This window comes from Taurulus bubalis (genome assembly GCF_910589615.1).
Source record: "Taurulus bubalis genome assembly, chromosome: 10".
Lineage (NCBI taxonomy): Eukaryota > Metazoa > Chordata > Actinopteri > Perciformes > Cottidae > Taurulus > Taurulus bubalis.
Window position 1 is genome coordinate 19,385,935 of NC_136598.1, and position 18,083 is coordinate 19,404,017.

Consider the following 18,083-nt stretch of genomic DNA (forward strand, 5'->3'; position numbering starts at 1 on the left):
TGACTTGCAAACCAATTAGTCAAGAAGCTGACAATACGCTTTAGGTGTCAAATAAACACAATTATGGATAACATTTTGTTTACGTTTTTTTTTCCTTTACGGCAAAGGATGGCGAAACTGCAAGACTACTTAGGAGTCTGCAAATTGAGAAATAAAATATATTTTTTTTTCCCGGATAAAGCACTGAGGGGGAAAAAAATAAATTTCTTCCTGGCAGACGACAGATTGTGGATTAAGCACCGAAGGATGGCCACACGCACACATCTACCACACAAAATCACATCAAATGGCACAACGGCACACCCACGCACTTACACACTCACACAAACATTCCTTACAAATCAAATCAAAAACAGGGCACGCACGGAGGAAGAGCAATTTGCCAATTGGCCAGACCGTCCACGCAGAAAAGGATTTAAATATCACTGGAAATGGGGCCAGTGTGATTGCATCACTTCCGGTTCAGCAGAGCTAGTTAAATGCCTCTGGTGGCCAAGCAATCCAATACTCCAGATAGCATGTGTAATTTCAAACTGAAGATTCGGATCAAGCTAGCCCAATAGTGTCGTCGAGGGCATATGCAATTATACTAAACGCACTCTGCCCTTTAGTGTTTTGACTGTACCAAAACACCAGCTTCATTACATATGAACTATATGAAAGGTCAAACGTACTGCCCTGAACTCCTGAATAAATGTGGTGTCTGAGCTTGCCTCATCTGAATATGAGAGACAACATGTGACAGCTGCTCCCAGTAGCTGTCAGCTGATAAAACGGGGACAAGAAAAAAGACCAATAAATAAATGCATAATCCCTGCTAATTATATATGCAGAGAGTGGGGGGAAATTTCTCTGTTTATTTTGGGTTTGCCTCCGTTTATTTCTTTTTTTTTTCTCCCCCTTTCGGTCACACAGCACCGCCATAGAAACAAGGGGACCGAAGCATCTACCTCTTGCTTCACTGCAGATTACAATCACCCCCAGAAAATGACACATACATGATTCATTCACACACTTCACACACTTGTGTGTGGGCTCGGGTACGTTTGTGGGAAATGCATGTTGTATTTTCAGCACAAGTCTGAAAGTGGAGCAAAGGCTGACAGTCGTGATGTATTGTAGTAATTGCAAAGCTAAAACTGGAAAGGGTTTTATTTAGTTTGTGGATGAATGTTGCTATGACAACACACATTACGCCTGACATTTATAAAGGACACGCTCAGATTGCTCTCCTTTTATTTTAAGTCGTGCGACGTATACGTGAATTTATAGTGCAATTACAGGGTAAATATGTAAGTGTGAACATTGATTAGTATTTGCTCGACGTGTTACTCCTTGTATGTATAGCCACATTTTCTAATGCCAAAAGTCAATGTTACGTATTTAATATAAGTGCACCTGTGAAAGAGTAATAATGTACTAATGGTATAGATGAAACATCAACACTGTACTGGTCTATACTATAAATGTATAGAAATGCAAACACAACATGACCTTTGAATGTAACAGCAACCACGCTCCTGGGATGCACAGGGAGCCTACTGTTTACCAACTGTGGCAGCAGAGAGAATATTACACTTTGATTTCCATTCCAGCAAAAAACAATGACAAGAGAAGAGAAGTAACCTATAAAAAAAAAAAATCAAAACAGTAATCTTACTTTCCCTGAACGTTATCTTGCCCTATAGGTTTGGTTCTGAACTGCTCTGGGGTTTTATTTGAGTGGTTGTCACTGTTGTTAGCATGAGACTCACTATCCAAGTCTAACAAAGCTAGCTAAGTTGAGGAGTTTGGTAGATGACTCATTGGGGATTCCCAGCGGTGTGCAGTGTTCCTCAATCATTGACAGTAAAACAAGCAAACTGAAAAGTGTTAAGTTTGTCAAGTGCTTGTCCACGTTAGCTTTTGGTTTGAGCTGCAGTGCTACGGTATTAGCATTTGTCACAGTTTAACAAGCTAACAGGCAATATTTGTTGAGGATTTTCCAGTGTTGTGCAGTAGGCCATACGTTGACAGCAAGACTGTACGTTTTATATTCACAAAAAGTCACTTTACACCTGCAATTCCATCACATTAAACTGAAAGCATAATGGAAAGAAACCATAGGACGCTACTGTCTGACTCTTACACTACATGGCCCTCATCTTGTACTTTTACATATTATTTTGTAATTGATTCAATTACTTTAATTCCACAATTCCAGCAATTCTGCATACATATGTGTTTAAAAGAATATCCTGAAAAGTAGCGAACTTCCTTGAACACAGCTGCATTTGAGAAGCCTCCGGAAGGACAGATTACCATCCCAGAACAATAGAGCCGATGATGACAAATTGGGAGTGATCACTGTGAGTGGATGGGGAGATGAGAAATTAGAGTAGAGAGAGGCACGATGAGAGAGGGGGAGACACTGACATGCTGAGGGAGCAGGTCAGGGAGAATAAAGGATGGTGGATAAGAGTCAGGAATATACTGAGCAGCAGGGATGGATGGACGGAAACAGAGAGCAGGAGAGCGTCCTCTTGGTAGAATAGTTCTGATTGAGGTCAGTTTTCCCACCAGATGAGACTCCACTTTAATCACCCTCTGTCATTCTCATCGGCATGGAAGGGCTGGCCTCATCAGGGAGAGAGGAGAGTCAGTGCTAGGGGAGAGAGGGAGACATATCGACAAGAGAAGTAAAATTACGACGAGAGAGGCACATGCAAAATGCGAGTGGGGTATGCTCAATAAGAGAGTAAGGGCGGCAGATCTACGATGAGAGAAATGAGAAGCAAAGGACAAAGTGACAAAGAAATAAAAAAAATTCATGCATTTCAATCCAACTGAATGAAAAATAAAGACATGAATAAAGCCAGTGATACACAAGGAAAAGATTAATAGTTTGTGTATCAAGAGGAAAAAGATTAAGAGAAGGAGAAAAAGAGAGACTAGCTGGAAGGAATACTGAGAAGCAGAGACTGTTTGAATTCAAACCCAAGTGCATTAGTCTGCTACCCCCATAACCCTGCTGGCCGGCTTTCACACATTATTACTGTTGTTCTGATGATGATAGGTTTATGTGATACATAATATGTTTGCAGATAACTTTCCTTCTCAAATTGCAGCTGTGTACTACCATTGCTAGGAAGTGATGCTAGGACTGAAAAGTACTAGGAATTATACTTATTTTAAGCTAGTTGTACTTACTTACTGTAAGTATATGTATTTTATATTACTTTAATATGTCATGTTATTCTCTAATGATCCACAGTGAGACATTAGATAGATATATACTTTTTTCATCCCCAGGGGAAAATGTGTTTGTAGCAGCAGCAAGCAAATGTACAGAGTAAACGTAGCAGTGTTATGTATGGAAAATACTCAATATACACAATACAATAAAATAGTAGAGGGGAACAAATTGCATTTAAGAAAATGCAAAGTATATACAGTATATATAAAGTATATACCATACAGTGAAATAGAAGTATATAAAGTGCATTATAATACGGGTAGATCAAATCAAGCATTCTGATTGATTGAGAGTGAGTCACGGGGTGTACTTTATTCAGCCATAAAGTACTGTACTTTACTGTAGATACAGTACTGCCTCGAGTACAGGTACTTGAGGCAGTACTGTATCTACAATAATGTACAGTTCAAGGGTTTGCCGGCTCTCTGCTGCGTGTCGGGTCTAACAACACCCTTGAACAGTACATTATTGACGATACAGTTCTGCCTCTCGCACCTTATTATAATAATTATAAGCAAATTATAAGCAAAGCAGAGCACACTTTATTGATATGCAATGTATTTAGAGAGGCCTAATTGCGCTCACGTAAAGAAATGGTTATCTCCCCTTTTTAGTTACTAAGTAAAGCAAAGAATGCCACTATGAATGTTATCATGGTATCAGCACACAACGCATAATGGTACAAATTGTGTTCTAAATGCACATAAACTGCACTTCAATGTGACTGTAACCAATCTCAGACAGCTTCATTGAAGATTGGTGGATTTCTTTCTGCTCTGGAAAAAGTATTCATTCCATCTAATTACGTTTTTAGGTATTTTAGGTGTAGGGAACCCCCACTGCATTCGTCCAAAATTGACAGAGTAAAAGCCCACTGAGTGAAGAGACAGCCTGCACTGAGGCAAGGATAAAAATGGAAATAGGCAAACAGAGAGAGATAAGAGAGAAATAGATGAGAAGATTCTGGTTGCAGCATGGGGTCTCCCATCTGTCTGCAGCCAGAGTGACACCTACTTAGCTTTAATTCAAAAATACACACTGTGCTTTAACAGGCAGCTCTCATTTTGAACAAAAGGCCGTGTAATTTCAAAAATAGTTAGGCACTGTTTCTTTTTACAAATGTTTCGTAAAAGGCGCATTTGCTGCCCAAGTGAGTTATTTCGGCAGAAGGATGGCGTATGTAGGATCGCTTTGATATAAACTACACAGTCTAAAACTACAGTGTGGTTCATTGGTGTCTTTTTAATAGTTTTTTTAACCTTTGTATGTTACGTAACTATGAACATAGTAACAATATAGGAAATAGGAGTAAATATTTGTCAATCACTAAAGACAAAGTAGGATGAATGCTCTCCAGGATGTTTTTTTTGTCCTCTGCAAATATCCTGTTTTCCCTGAATGATGTAAAGATTTGTCAGCTATATTCAATTGCTTTAAAAATAGTCCATATAGCGCTCGTAAATAGGAAACAACATCTGCCCCTAGACACCCCTAGGTTTAGGTTGAGCCCTGAATGTTTGCAAAGTCTGCCTCTGCTCCTTATCAGGTGCACCAGCTGCAGCCTAAAAGTCTAACTGCAAAGTCTAATGAATGAAACATTACTCGGGCAGCAACGTCATCATTGACCCCTGCAGAAACACAGGGTTGCATGTGGCCCTTGTTCGGGGATTGAGGCCATCAAGGGTTCTCATCCTTGTCACCATACGAGGGACTCTAACCAGATGGCAGGGGCACCTACACAATGGAGGGTGGCACATGGGGGAAAAATGAACCGGAAACTTCAAGCATCAAGCCCTCCTTGTAAATCTCATGCTTGGCTAGAAGCGGATTGTGACTTACCATAAGTCATGGAGGTATGTGGCTCTCTGCTGCTCTTACCAACAGCAGAATAGCAGAGCCAAGAGGACATTCATATCACACAAATCATCACCGCCAGCAAGCACATGGTGGCCCTTCCTCCTTATCGCCTGTGTGTGTACATTACATAAGAGAGCTTTGCCTTCAGTGCTATTCTTGGAATTGAACCCCAGCAGGATCTGTTGTCCTATACCGCCATACCCTCCAACGGGCAGTCTAATAACATTCTCATCAAATAAACCTCCTCTGCCTCGGATCCTGATGAAAGTAATAGCCGCAGTAACAAAGGTGGGGATGATAACCAAATCCTTCCTAAATGTCACCGTGACGTCACAGGACAGACAATTAGAACAAGTGCTTGTTGTGGATTAAGAACACAGACTTTCCAGACCTTGTTAAAGAGGTCACACGTTCAGCAAAAGGGAATATTTTTGTCAATTTGTTTCTGCTGACCTTGAATTGCTGTCCTTGATCATACAATGTGCAACAGTGTAAGGGGATGTTGTTATTATTATTATTACAATGGTAAAGCCAGCAGCTAATTGTAATTTCAAAAACACCTAAATATTAAATCATGAAAAGGCGATGGAGAAAGTAAATGAATCATCCGATTAGACAGTACTATAGAATGTTGATGTTTGACTGGCCATTAAAATATTGGTTTGAGTGTATAGTGTTATATGGGTTTTTACTATATGACAAAGGACATCCTTGTATGTTTATGGGAAGCTGTCTGCATGTTTATGCGATTTCATGCATGGTTTATAATGCTAGTGGAAGTGGGCTATGCTTCTATATATGGCTGTGTGTACGTGTGTCATTAGTTATTAAGTTAACAATTTAACAATATGACAGTGTTTATAGGAAAATACATAGCATAGAGTTTTGTTCAACCCAATGATATCTTGAGTTTTCAAATCCCAAAACATTGTACAATTCATACACTTTAATGTGTGTGCAGATCTGTTTAGTGTGAGTGTGCTCTTGCATGTAAATGTAAGTGTGTGTGTGGCCTGTGTGTGACCCTGGTTTAACCTTGGGGCTGGTGTCATCCAAGAGATAGATCTGTTTGGGAGGAATTGCAGGCCCCGCAGACACATTAAGGGAGTGCAGCTTCACTGAAGGATTACTCTGCACAGCCGGACCCGGCCTTTAAATGTCTTAGCATAATGCTGGAGACAGCCAGGGAGAGAGGAGAAGCCGAAAGAAGACCAGAGAAGCACAGACAAAGAACCAGAGAGAGGGAAAAGGGGAGTGAGATTGACAAAAAAAGTCCACAAAATGTAATGATACAAAATATAATCTTGTCCATATGGGGACAAGGTCATACATTACGCCATATTAGACAAATACAAAAAAAAGTAATTTGGGTCGTAATTGTAAGAGCCTTCTTCAGAGCTCTTGTCTAAACAATAAAGCATTAGCCTATAATTCTCTCACAATTACCTTAAGGAGAAAATTACATGCAAGGTTTATTCATGTGCTCTTTTAAGTCCTCCTAATCGTCTTCATAGAATACTCTTCACTTTGTTTCCAAGGGTTATTACTTTGATAATATGCACACAAAAAAAGTAGTTTGACCTAAAACACAATTATTTTTTATGTTTTAAAAATGACTCATTGGTTAAGGTATGTTATGCCTCTGCAATTAGTTTGTTAACCATAGGGGACAAGATATATATATATATATATATATATATATATATATATATATATATATATATATATATATATATATATGTATACATATATATATATATATATACATATATATATATATATATATATATGTATATATATATATATATATATATATATATATATATATATATATATATATATATATATATATATATATATACATATATATATATATATATATAAATAATGGAAATGTATTTGTTTAATGGAAATCTGACAACAATTGCTGAACAGTTAGAAAACTTTCTTCATTCTCCCTCTTATGTGCTTGTGTGCACACACACCATGGCACATTGTTATAATGGAAGTATAATGACTATTTAGTGTCTTACAATTTGGCACAACTGTCATATTTACAATATCAAAGCCTATTTTCCATTGTTTACTTTTCTGGTGTTAATATTACTCATCATGGGTTTTACCATCTGCCCAACATCCTTGATGTTTGTTAGTGCAAATGAGGCATGGAAATTCAGTGAACTCTTTTCATATGTTTTAGACTGAGTGAACAGTGTTTTGCTTTATGGAGCATTAATTAGCTGCAGGGTGAAGAACTGGTGGTGGAGGCTTCCATATTATTGTTGATGTGACAAAAAGTTTGAGCATATGTTACTGCACTTAGAATCTAAATGAGAAACACTTGTGTGTGAACTAATGGAAACCTCAGTGCCAACAGGGTGGCAAACTGGGGAATAAAAATTAATGTGTCACGAGCAATCTTATGTGAAATTTAGCTGTGCATGCAACTGTTGTTTAGGTGAGAGAGGAACTAATGTGTTCAGTGTTATTACATTTTTAAAGAGAAGGTGAACAGTTAAAGAAAATACCATTTTTGAATCTGGATCCAGAGCAGGAAAGATGAACTCCACCCACATTAATAAAACATACTTAATAAGGGTATAATAACGCAAAAAGGCAGACCATAAATCATTTGAAAAATGGAGATAGCCTTCTTGAAAATCTTAACATATTTAACTTTAATCAAGTTGAGGAAAGGCTCAGTAATGTTTTCCTTTTCAGGAAACGGCTGTTGCCCTCCATCACAGTGAATAATAGTATGAATGTAGAATGCAAACACAATTATTCAGGATAACATAATCGAAGCACGATACCGCCTGATCATGTACAATATGTTTGTCTTGTGTTGCAGTGGTGCGACCAATGGGTGAAAACATTGAACTATAAATCAAAACCTATCATACTGGACTGATATTAACCCTTGGTCATGTGTTATATTTGCAGTATCCAAAATGTAATTTTACATCACGCAGGAACCTCATAGAGCGAGGCACAATGCTCTTGCAGTGTAATATGTGTTGTTGAAAAATCACTTGTTTTGATACAAGCCCATCACAGCAGCGTATAGAAAAATTGGTTTGGTCTCTCACACACAGATACACAAACATGCACTTGCCCTGTAAGCTTTTGAATGAGTGCTGTCCAAGGTGCTGAGAGTTAAGCTCCTCTTGGCGTTGGCTGTATCACTGAGGCTGCCACTGGCCATGGCGCTGAAGTGGCAAGGTGCGCTTGTTCGATCGTGCGTGTGTGTGTGTGTGTGTGTGTGTGTGTGTGTGTGTATGTTGTGTGTTCTGACAACAGCTTTTGTAGGTATGTGCCGTTCCAGTGAGGTGGAGATTTCAGGTCTCTACTGGCTGTTTTTAGCATTGCCAATCCCAAACGGGTTCCCTCTCAAAGAGGCTCGGACTAGAAAGAAACAAGGACTTTTCCAACAGTTACACAAAGCCACTTGATGTGCAAAAATAAGAGCCATATATAAACGTCATATGCTGCCTTATCTGGGCCTCAACTGTACTGCCAGTCACCTGTTTAAAATGGCACACACGCCACAAGACAGGCATCTGGTGGAGAGAGAAAACTACACAAGATGCCCTAGCTCCCTGACCCTTGGCATTTCTTTCCTTTCATCTGCCCTTCCCCCATCCCATCAACCACACTCCATCATCTTTGGCTTCATTCAGGTGTTTGACAGCAAATCAGGATAAATAACAGACTTAGACTGTTCATCCACTTTCCAGTGGCCTTCAATAGTAATCTCAAGCTGGTAGAGGGAGGAGAAAAATGAAAGCTGCACATCTGAATAATGCAACAGGCTAGAGAGGGAGGGCAAGAAAGAGTTGGGAGTAAATCTGGAGACATATAGGGAGATGATTGACAGAGGGAGGGGAACGATAGAAACAGAGCAGAAGGCAGAATACGTTGAAAGCAGGGTTGGAGCGGGATAGAGACAAATGAAAGGAAGAACAGAGGATGGAAATAGAGATAATAAGGAAAGTGGGAGAGGAAAAGGGAGGATATGTGGCAGATACGGGAAAGGAGGAACACAGAGTTGAAAATGGGGTGTAAAGAAGCAAGATAAATGGAAGGAATAAGAGCAAGCGGGAGAAAGTAAGACTAATGGTGGAAGTGGAAAACAGAGGTGCAGGCAGAGAATCTAAGAGGCAACAATTCTGTTCCACTTTTGGCAACAAGACTGCCGAGCAGAGAACGAAAAGAAGACAACATTGATATTCCCTTCTTCTGTCTGCCACGTTCTCTTCTTTTCTCATTGTAGCTTGTTGTCATTCTTGATGTGCCCTGCTTTTTTGTGGTTTTTCTATTGTTTGTGGAGTTTCAATCACACCTATTTCAATACCCTGCTCTCTTTTTGCATTTATTATCCTGCGAGCTGCCTTTGGACCTCGCTGACTCCACATCTCTTGTCTCTGTCTAAGTGCCCCTTCTCCATCGTCATCCTGCAGTGCATTCCTACTCCTCACATGCACTGTTTTGTCTGGCAGATGCACAGCGATGACACAAATGCTAGATATCTATTGATACAGTGTGTCGGTACACTGTTTAAGAACTGTTTTGATGAAGTGTGTGTGTGTGTGTGTGTGTGTGTGTGTGTGTGTGTGTGTGTGTGTGTGTGTGTGTATCAAAGAGGGTCAGAAAATAAGAGAGCATGACTGTGTCAGAAATTTTCTTTTACATGTAAGAGCATATATATGCCTCTTTTTTATCTCCGCCAGACGGAAGCCGCGGAAGAGGTTACGTGTTCTGTCATGTGTGTGTGTGTGTGTGTGTCCGGGACTGAGTGAGTGTGCACCTCTGTGGTGGTCCACGGTTAATCTTGCATTCTGCTTTCTTTGGTGCCCAGTTATAGCTGCATGTGCTGCACCAACAAACCACAGCAGACTGAGGATGGATTTATTTTAAGAAACCATTAAGTTGTAATGTTCAAGAATTAATAATAAATAAAAAATAGTCAGCTCGTCTTCAGTGACGATTTAGCATAGCCACAATTGCTCCTGTGATTCTTAAATCATCAATTAAATGGGGAAATGAAATGTCAGTGTCTGTACAAATAAAAAATAAAGTGCATATCGTATATAAAATAATGGGATAGCTACAAGTGAATTGCATACACATAAATATGATGTGTGCCACACATGCTTTTATACTGCTGACTCCTCATGAGGCTGGTTAAGAGTGGTTGTATCATCACTCTCAATATCATGCTTGATATTACTTATATTGTATTCTCTATTATACACTGGTGTTAGTACTTCTATGTCTATGTTGCCTGAACAACAGACGATGAAGTGTCTACTGTCATGAAGATGTTTTACACAAGTGACCCCTGTAATGTAAGTTGCGTCTGGACCGAGTGTTTTGTTCTGAGCCTGTAACACAACCGTCAGCTCTCTTTTTTTCTGCTTTGTTTTATGTTCCGTGTCTTCTGGAGAATAATTTCTGGAAGTCTGCCAGTCTCCTCACTATCCTGTTTCAAATCACCACGCCTCACTCTAAATTAAGAGTTAACAATCTTTGATGTTTTATGCTAAAATATGAGAAAAGAGAGACTGAGAAGGACCAGAGGGGATGTGGATTGGGGGGACACCACGTTGAATAATGCAATAACAAGCCGTTAGCAACTTGTTGTCATTATTTATTTATTTATTCTCTGGAAGAGCAGTTCATCCATTCCTCTTCTCAGGCAATTACTTTTAATTGGATAACCTTTTCAATTGCAGAAGAGCACTATTTTTAACTTAGAAAGCGCAAGGTGTTGAAGCGCCATGCTTTCCCACAGGAATAGCTCACTACACAGATAGGTAGACTGGAGAAGGGAGTCTCTGGTAATATGGAAGTGAGATGCAAGAAGTGGGAGGGAGATAGAGGGAAGCACACACATCAAACAGATGGAAATTCCTTGTTTAGGGCAAATTCATATGGAAAAAATAGGAGAGGAAAGTTTGAAGGAAAGAGATAACAAAAACATTCACTCTTAATTCATATGGAGCAACACCACCTCAATGATTAAAAAGTAGGAAGTCATAAATCACCATAGTTTTGTGATTCATGATAGGCAGTGATATTATCAGCAACTGTAGTCTGAGGAATTCCTTATACCTTGAAGGACTGACTGTGATAAGAGTCCTTCTTTTCAAGTCTCTCATGGATGTTTTTGAATTTGACATTATCTGCTAGAGAGATAAAAACAAAATTAAAAGTTAACTCATGGGTAACAGCTCCAGTATGTTGCCAATTATATTTCATGTAATTTTGTATCACATTTAATACGTGCAAACGTGTCTGAATACAGGCCTAGTGTACTGCAAGTCTTACATTATGTTTGCACAGTAAAAAAAAAAAAAAAAAAGGAATTTAAGGAATTAGTGACTGTATACTTGAGCATAGCATGAAAATCCAGTGGACACAACTTTGACATTTGATGCTGTAGCAATCATTATGTACATCTTAGTTATATGCGTCTCTGAAAAGAAAGCAAGGGAGACAGATCAATGGGAGATGTTCAACACTGAATATTTGCTATTCGCCATGAAGGAGCTGAACTGGACTGTTGAGTCTGTTTGTACACTGTGTGTCATTTCACATGATTTGGTGCAACCTAGGTTTAGATCTTTGTGCCTAAAGTTTCATTTTTGCTCCATACTATTGCTTTTGTAAAGAATAAAAAAGAAGCGATAGTTAAAAAGGTACAGTTAGCACACTACAGTTCAAGGGCCAAAATCCCAAATCCCCCTAAACCAGTTTCTACAGAAGTCACTCACACCAATAGATGACTGAGATTTTCTTGGTTTTCTTTAGGGATATTTGTCAAAGCCTCAGAGCCAATAGCAAACATAGGGGTCAGGAGTTCTTCAAAGTGGAGAAGAATGAAGAGATGTGCACAACAAAAGCAGTTGAGATTACAACATGCATTTATTTAAGGTTTACGATATATTGCAGATAAAACAGCCTTATATTGAAGTGGACTGGCAGTGTGCCATTAAGTAGGAAACAGTCCAAGTGCAACCAAAAGAACAGATTGTTATGTTTTGGGCAACCCCAGGAGTAGTTGACAAGGCATGAAATCAGAGAAAAAGGGCTATAAAATACTAAGCTGTTGTGATCGTGTTCTCTGGACTGCCTTCAGTGTATTTTCAGGATTATACTATCTTTCTACAGCACTCTCCAAACTGTTAATGCTTTTTTTCTTCTTTTTTTTGTTTTAGCACTGGAATTGATATTGAATAAACACATTCAAGAGCACTAACAATACATTTGTAATGTGTGGTACCTGACTCAATGTTTCAAACAGCAGTGCAATAGTATGATGAATATATTAGTATGTTTATCGGGAATTCCTAACCTTGCATGATGATTATTTGGAGGATGATTGCTCGACTGACTTCATCATCTGGCCTGTCATGGGTAGGGATACATATTTGAACCATCCAGTCATCCAACTGAATTTCATTTTCTGTCAAGACCGGGGGTGGTGCGCAGAGACTCAGGCGCAGAGGACAAATACGGGAGGCACTTTCGGGGAAAAATCCAAAACGCTCTTTAATTGGTAAAACTTCGAAAAAACTAAACAAAACTAGATACTTGAAAAAAGGTGGCACATGACGTGGACCACACCAGGGAACAAGGGAAAGCGGGGGAGTATATATAGGAGAGGGGAAACACAGGTGTAGGGAATCACAATCAGGGGACACACAGGGGGATGGCTGAGGGCAGGTGAAGGGAATGAATCAAGAGACACACAACCAATGAACCGGCAGGGCACTACATTCTCATGTGGTTATGAAGAACATATTTACATTATTACACTATAATAAGTTGTCAGTGCAGTATAATTCTAAAAAGAATAGGTGATCTGTAATTCAGAGTTTTATTGCCTTGCATGGCAGCTGGATTCTCACAAAGTCACAAGATCATGCAAGAATCTCAGAATCGTATATTAAACAAAAATCCATCTTGTGAGGCCTCAAGTAAAGTGTTTGCATCCAGGAAGCCGGATCGTGGACCAATCCGCCCCCTGTGAGGAGCTACTCGCGGATGCAAGCGTGCCTCGGGTGGGTGCAAGACGACACAGAGATTGCACAGTTTGTACCAAACAACAATTGCGGCTCCTAAAGGGGAGAGCCTAGATGCTGCAATGGCATCAGTTATGTCAGAACTGGAGAATGTGTTGTTATTGAAAACGCAGCAAAGAACATCACTGAAGGATTTTCTAAATGGAAAATATGTTTTCACTCTTCTCCCGACTGACTTTGTCCAGAGTTTAATTGACAGTTAGTTCATCTTGCCAAGGATTTTCTGAAAGTGCCCGGCCTTTTCCAAACACTTTCCAAAGATGGTTCTGTATAACAAACCATCTGGTGGGTCAGGTTAGAGTATTGATGCCTGTTTACCGTTTCCCAAAGTTAACGGGTAAGAAGTTGTTTCCAAACCTTTTGAGAAAACGTTTTCCACGTCTTTGAGTTTTTCTGTGTATGTGTTTGTGTCTGTGCGGATGTGGTTAATGCATAAGATTGCAAATTGTAAAACATAACACATTAATCGATCATATGAATAGGTTTGGTGAACTGGCTGCCCGCTGAGTTGATTGCATGCAGGTTTATTTAATCAATCAATTGTTAAGAAGATAGACAGTCAAATACAATGGCAACTGAAGTGCAGCTCAAACACAAATATATTGATTGACATTTCTAAAACATTGTTTTAAAATAAAGAATGCATTTTACACTTTGTTTTTAATCTACCTGACAATTTATCTTGCAATTGATAGATCTGCCATTTTAGCAATGGCAGATCAGAAACCCATTTCATGAATGTAGTAATAATATAGTAATGGCTACAATTAAAGGCCAAATAATCTTCTTTTTTTTGTGTGAAGATAAGGTCTTAATGCTGGCTTCATTTTTGTCACTTACAGCGTCACTGGCAAAGTCAGTGATGTTGCAATTATTCATTTGTGAAATTTCTGACTGCATTGCTTAGGAACGCCCAACTAGTAGCAAAGGGCCATGCTCATAAATGAATATCCAGTCGGGTCAATGCACTCAGCTGGTTGGCCATTTGTTAGCCTCAAGGTGGCATTTATCAAGTTGAAGTAATGTTAGTTAATTGCTCAGCCTTGTACCTTCTATCTGTTTCTTTCTGCATTTTGTTTTACTCTCTCCACTGCAGGCTAGCTGATGATAGGCTGAGAGACCTGATCTGAGAAATATATGACATATTCCCTGAGCCAACACATTCTTACTCCCAACAATCAAATAATGCAGCCTGGTCAGCGGCCCTACGCTTTAAACTATGACGCTCTAGGTAACCATCGAGCAACAAAGGTTGTGTTTGATTAAAAGAAGTATGTTTTTATTACATAACTGGTGTTAAGTGACAAACCTCTTAAAAAATAAGTCTACGTCAACGTGCTTTCACATGAGACACGAACATTTCTCTCCTGGATGAAAGCCCTGTGTTAGTTTGTTACTTCCAATATCGCCTCCCACCTGCCCTCTGCAGACTTCCTGACCCTTCATACTATGTCAGTCATGCTGCCCCTGTAATACTAACTCGGGTGGGTTTATATTGGAGTTAGTCGAAAGCCTAAAGTGTCTTATCCAGACGCTAAAGGGTGCCTCGGCAGAATGAGATATCACGGCGCACTGACCAAGCTGAGGTAGTTAAAGACTTGGGAGAGAGGACGTGTTGCTTGAGCAGATGCGCACATTATATGATCCGACTGTATTATCTTATGTGTGTGTGTGTGTTTGGGGGGGGGGGGGGGGGGGGGGGGGGGGGGGAGTGGATGGGGAGAAGACCTATGTTTGTGATGGCCTGCCTGCCATGTGAAATGTATATTTCCCTTTGTTTGCTAGTGCACTTGAGCACTTGAGAAGGTGCTCTTTTAGCAAAGCCTTTGATCATAATCCAACTGCTGCTCTCTCTCATGATCGTGTGATCCTTAATGAACTAAGAGTACAGATTGGTGGTGCCCACTGCAGTACCTGTATTTTATTGTCTGTGAACTTGTTTCAATTGATTCGCAAAAGCGTATACATACAGTTAATGATCGTACATTAAGTCAGACCAAGAACTGCAATACATAAATGGCAGAGAGTATATTCCTTTCATTCCAGAGGCATAAGAAACAATGGGCTCCATGCAAAAGCCACTCATACGAACAGATACATTCTTAAATGGCTTGAAGGAGTGATTTACGAGAACTTTTGATAACTTATTTTTGTTTGTTTGTGTGTTTTATTCAGTCAATCATTCCAATACAATGCAAAATTCTATATAATATACAAAACAGACTTACACGTATTACAATTCTTTATGTTCACATAACTTGTTTGACTCTGCAATTAAAATGATAATGTAATTCTAAATGTATTCACATAGCCTAATAATATCATCATTCATTTAAATTGACTTTTGGTGCTATTGTATAAAACTACAATATCAATGTGACCATCTCAAACGGCACAACTACTTAAAATCATTTGACTCCCTCCCATTTGAGGCATTGATCTCCTCTCTATGGTTGGACGTTTTTTATACTAAACCATTTCTTCTTTATTTCAGTAACACTACGACCCTTGGTTGACGCGGCATTAACAACACTCGTTGATTTCCCTCATTCATTAACTTTAGCAGGTCACTTCAATTTACTGTTCAAAATGATAAACTATCCGTATTGAACCTCGGAAAGCCGATCTCTAAGCTGATCTCTGACGAGCCCAAGTGCGAGAAAGTTAAGCTAAGAATATGAAAATATTCTTGCATGCACGCATAGAAGACTCTACAGATTGGGGTCTATATGCCTCTCTTTTTCTATTCCATACAGGCTAGTCCCTCTTAGAGGCCTTTACACTGTGAATCAAAACTGTGAAAATGTGTATGTATATGACCAACCAATCAGAGCCTATGGGAGTTGTCCGTACAAAATGGAAAAGGTCAACCCATTCCTCATTCACTTTCCTTCAGTAACAGCAAATGACAATATAACTGAAAATGGTTGTTCTTTTATGTGCGTCAGTGCTTAGCAACCTTAGCGTCTTAGGACCGTCGAAACTGTACTTGTTAGCAGCGGTGGGTCTTTTTCCAGTAATCTCCACAAATTGCAGTGTGCATGCCGCTGCTTTAGGCCCACACTACGTACTCCTCTGGAATGTGATTGTCATACCTGCGTCATTGTGACAACATTGTACCTTCACCAAACAAGCATATTCCTTCTGTTTTACAAGTGTGTGTGTATTGACGCCCATAGTAGGACTGGGAGACAGCAGTCTCTCTTGGCCTATTGACTCGGCGCTATATGTATAGGCGCCTATGTGTGTTGAAGCAACCAAGAATAAATGTATCTCAGTAATGTATCAAAATCAATTTCTAATGTACATGTTTGCCTTGCTTTCCTATACTTCATATTTTATTATTACATATTAAATGGATGTGTATGCAAAATGACTTAAAACCAACCAACCAGTAACATTAAAGCAAAATCTGAATTGTCGGGCCTCTTTTCCTTTTCCAATTATTATCAAAGGAGTGCACTTTGTTTCTAAGTCTTTTTCCTTTTTGTGATTTCGTTTGTTCTTTTCTCTACTTACGCCTTGCAACTTTGACATCTATTGGTTTTCTTACTGTAAGAACAAGGTTAATGCGTGTGTGTGTTCTTTTTTTTGTAAATTTCTCAATTATGAATTTATAATAACATTTAACACTGGTTCAGTGGTTATATGAGTCCCTTTGTCTGAATACATAGCTGTGTTCAATTAGATTCTTAATGGAAGTGAGGAAAATATATGTGCTTTGTGAGAGCTGGAATGTGCAGAACACTTAAAAAAATTATGATAATGATATTCATCTAAAGCTGTGAGACAGGTCAGAGTGACATGCCTCGCAGAGTTTTCTTCATAACGTTCAATTTCACTATGAAAGGTCAAAGCAAACACTTACACAAAGCATCGCTAATTGATGTAAACTATAAAAAGGCATTAGAGATACTAAACAGGATGGAGATTGTGTGTGAGTGTGTCGGTGTGCAACTCTGTGATTGTCAAAGTGTGTGTCCATGCCATGTATTTGTGTGTCGGTGTGTGTAATTGGCCTGACGTGGTTTGTGTATTTCAGCCCAGGGGAGGCAAGTTATTGGAATGACCTCTGTAGTGTGACAACAGTAGAGTCTGAAGCAATCTAAAGGCCCAAACATCAGCAACCACCAGCAACCAAAACACATTAAAGATGAAGGCAGTCGCTCAGAACAAAGCCACTGGTGTGTGGTTTGTTAAAAGCGGACTTTGTGTGTGTCGTCGGTTCCGTTGAGGCTCTGCGTGTTTGTGTATTTAGGAATCTGAGTCACTGTGTTTGTTACTGTGGATATTTCTGATTGTTGCTGAATCCATGGTGGCCACTTTGAGAGCTACTTATAAAAAGCCTGGTGTGTGTGTGTGTGTGTGTGTGTGTGTGTGTGTGTGTGTGTGTGTGTGTGTGTGTGTGTGTGTGTCTATGTTGTTATTCAGATGGAAACATTCAGTGTTCTAGAGTCTAGACAGTGTGGTATGCTTCGAAAATGTACCCTACATACTGTTCTGTTATACCTGATACATTCTTCAGTTAGAGACATTATGATGGCCACAATAACTGATGAGGAGTGTGTGTATATGTGTGTGTAAATCAGGGAGGAGAGGACATTGGCAGGGTTGCAGGCAGATAACACCTCCTTGTTAACTTAGAATATGTCCCCTTGTTAACAACATCTTCAGAGGAAAGGTGACTAAAACAACCTTGTGGTCTTGCTTGTTAAGATTTAATTTAATAGCACATGTATATGTGTCTGTTGAATGTGTGTGCTGTTGGCCATGATCTGTGAGTGCATATCTAAGTTTCTGTATTGTAGTTGCATAATGTGACAGAAGGCAATGTCTCCTTTTGAGAAAAAAGTCAAAGTCAACTTGAAAGTAAAACAAGGAGGGCCAAAATGTGATGTGAGTGA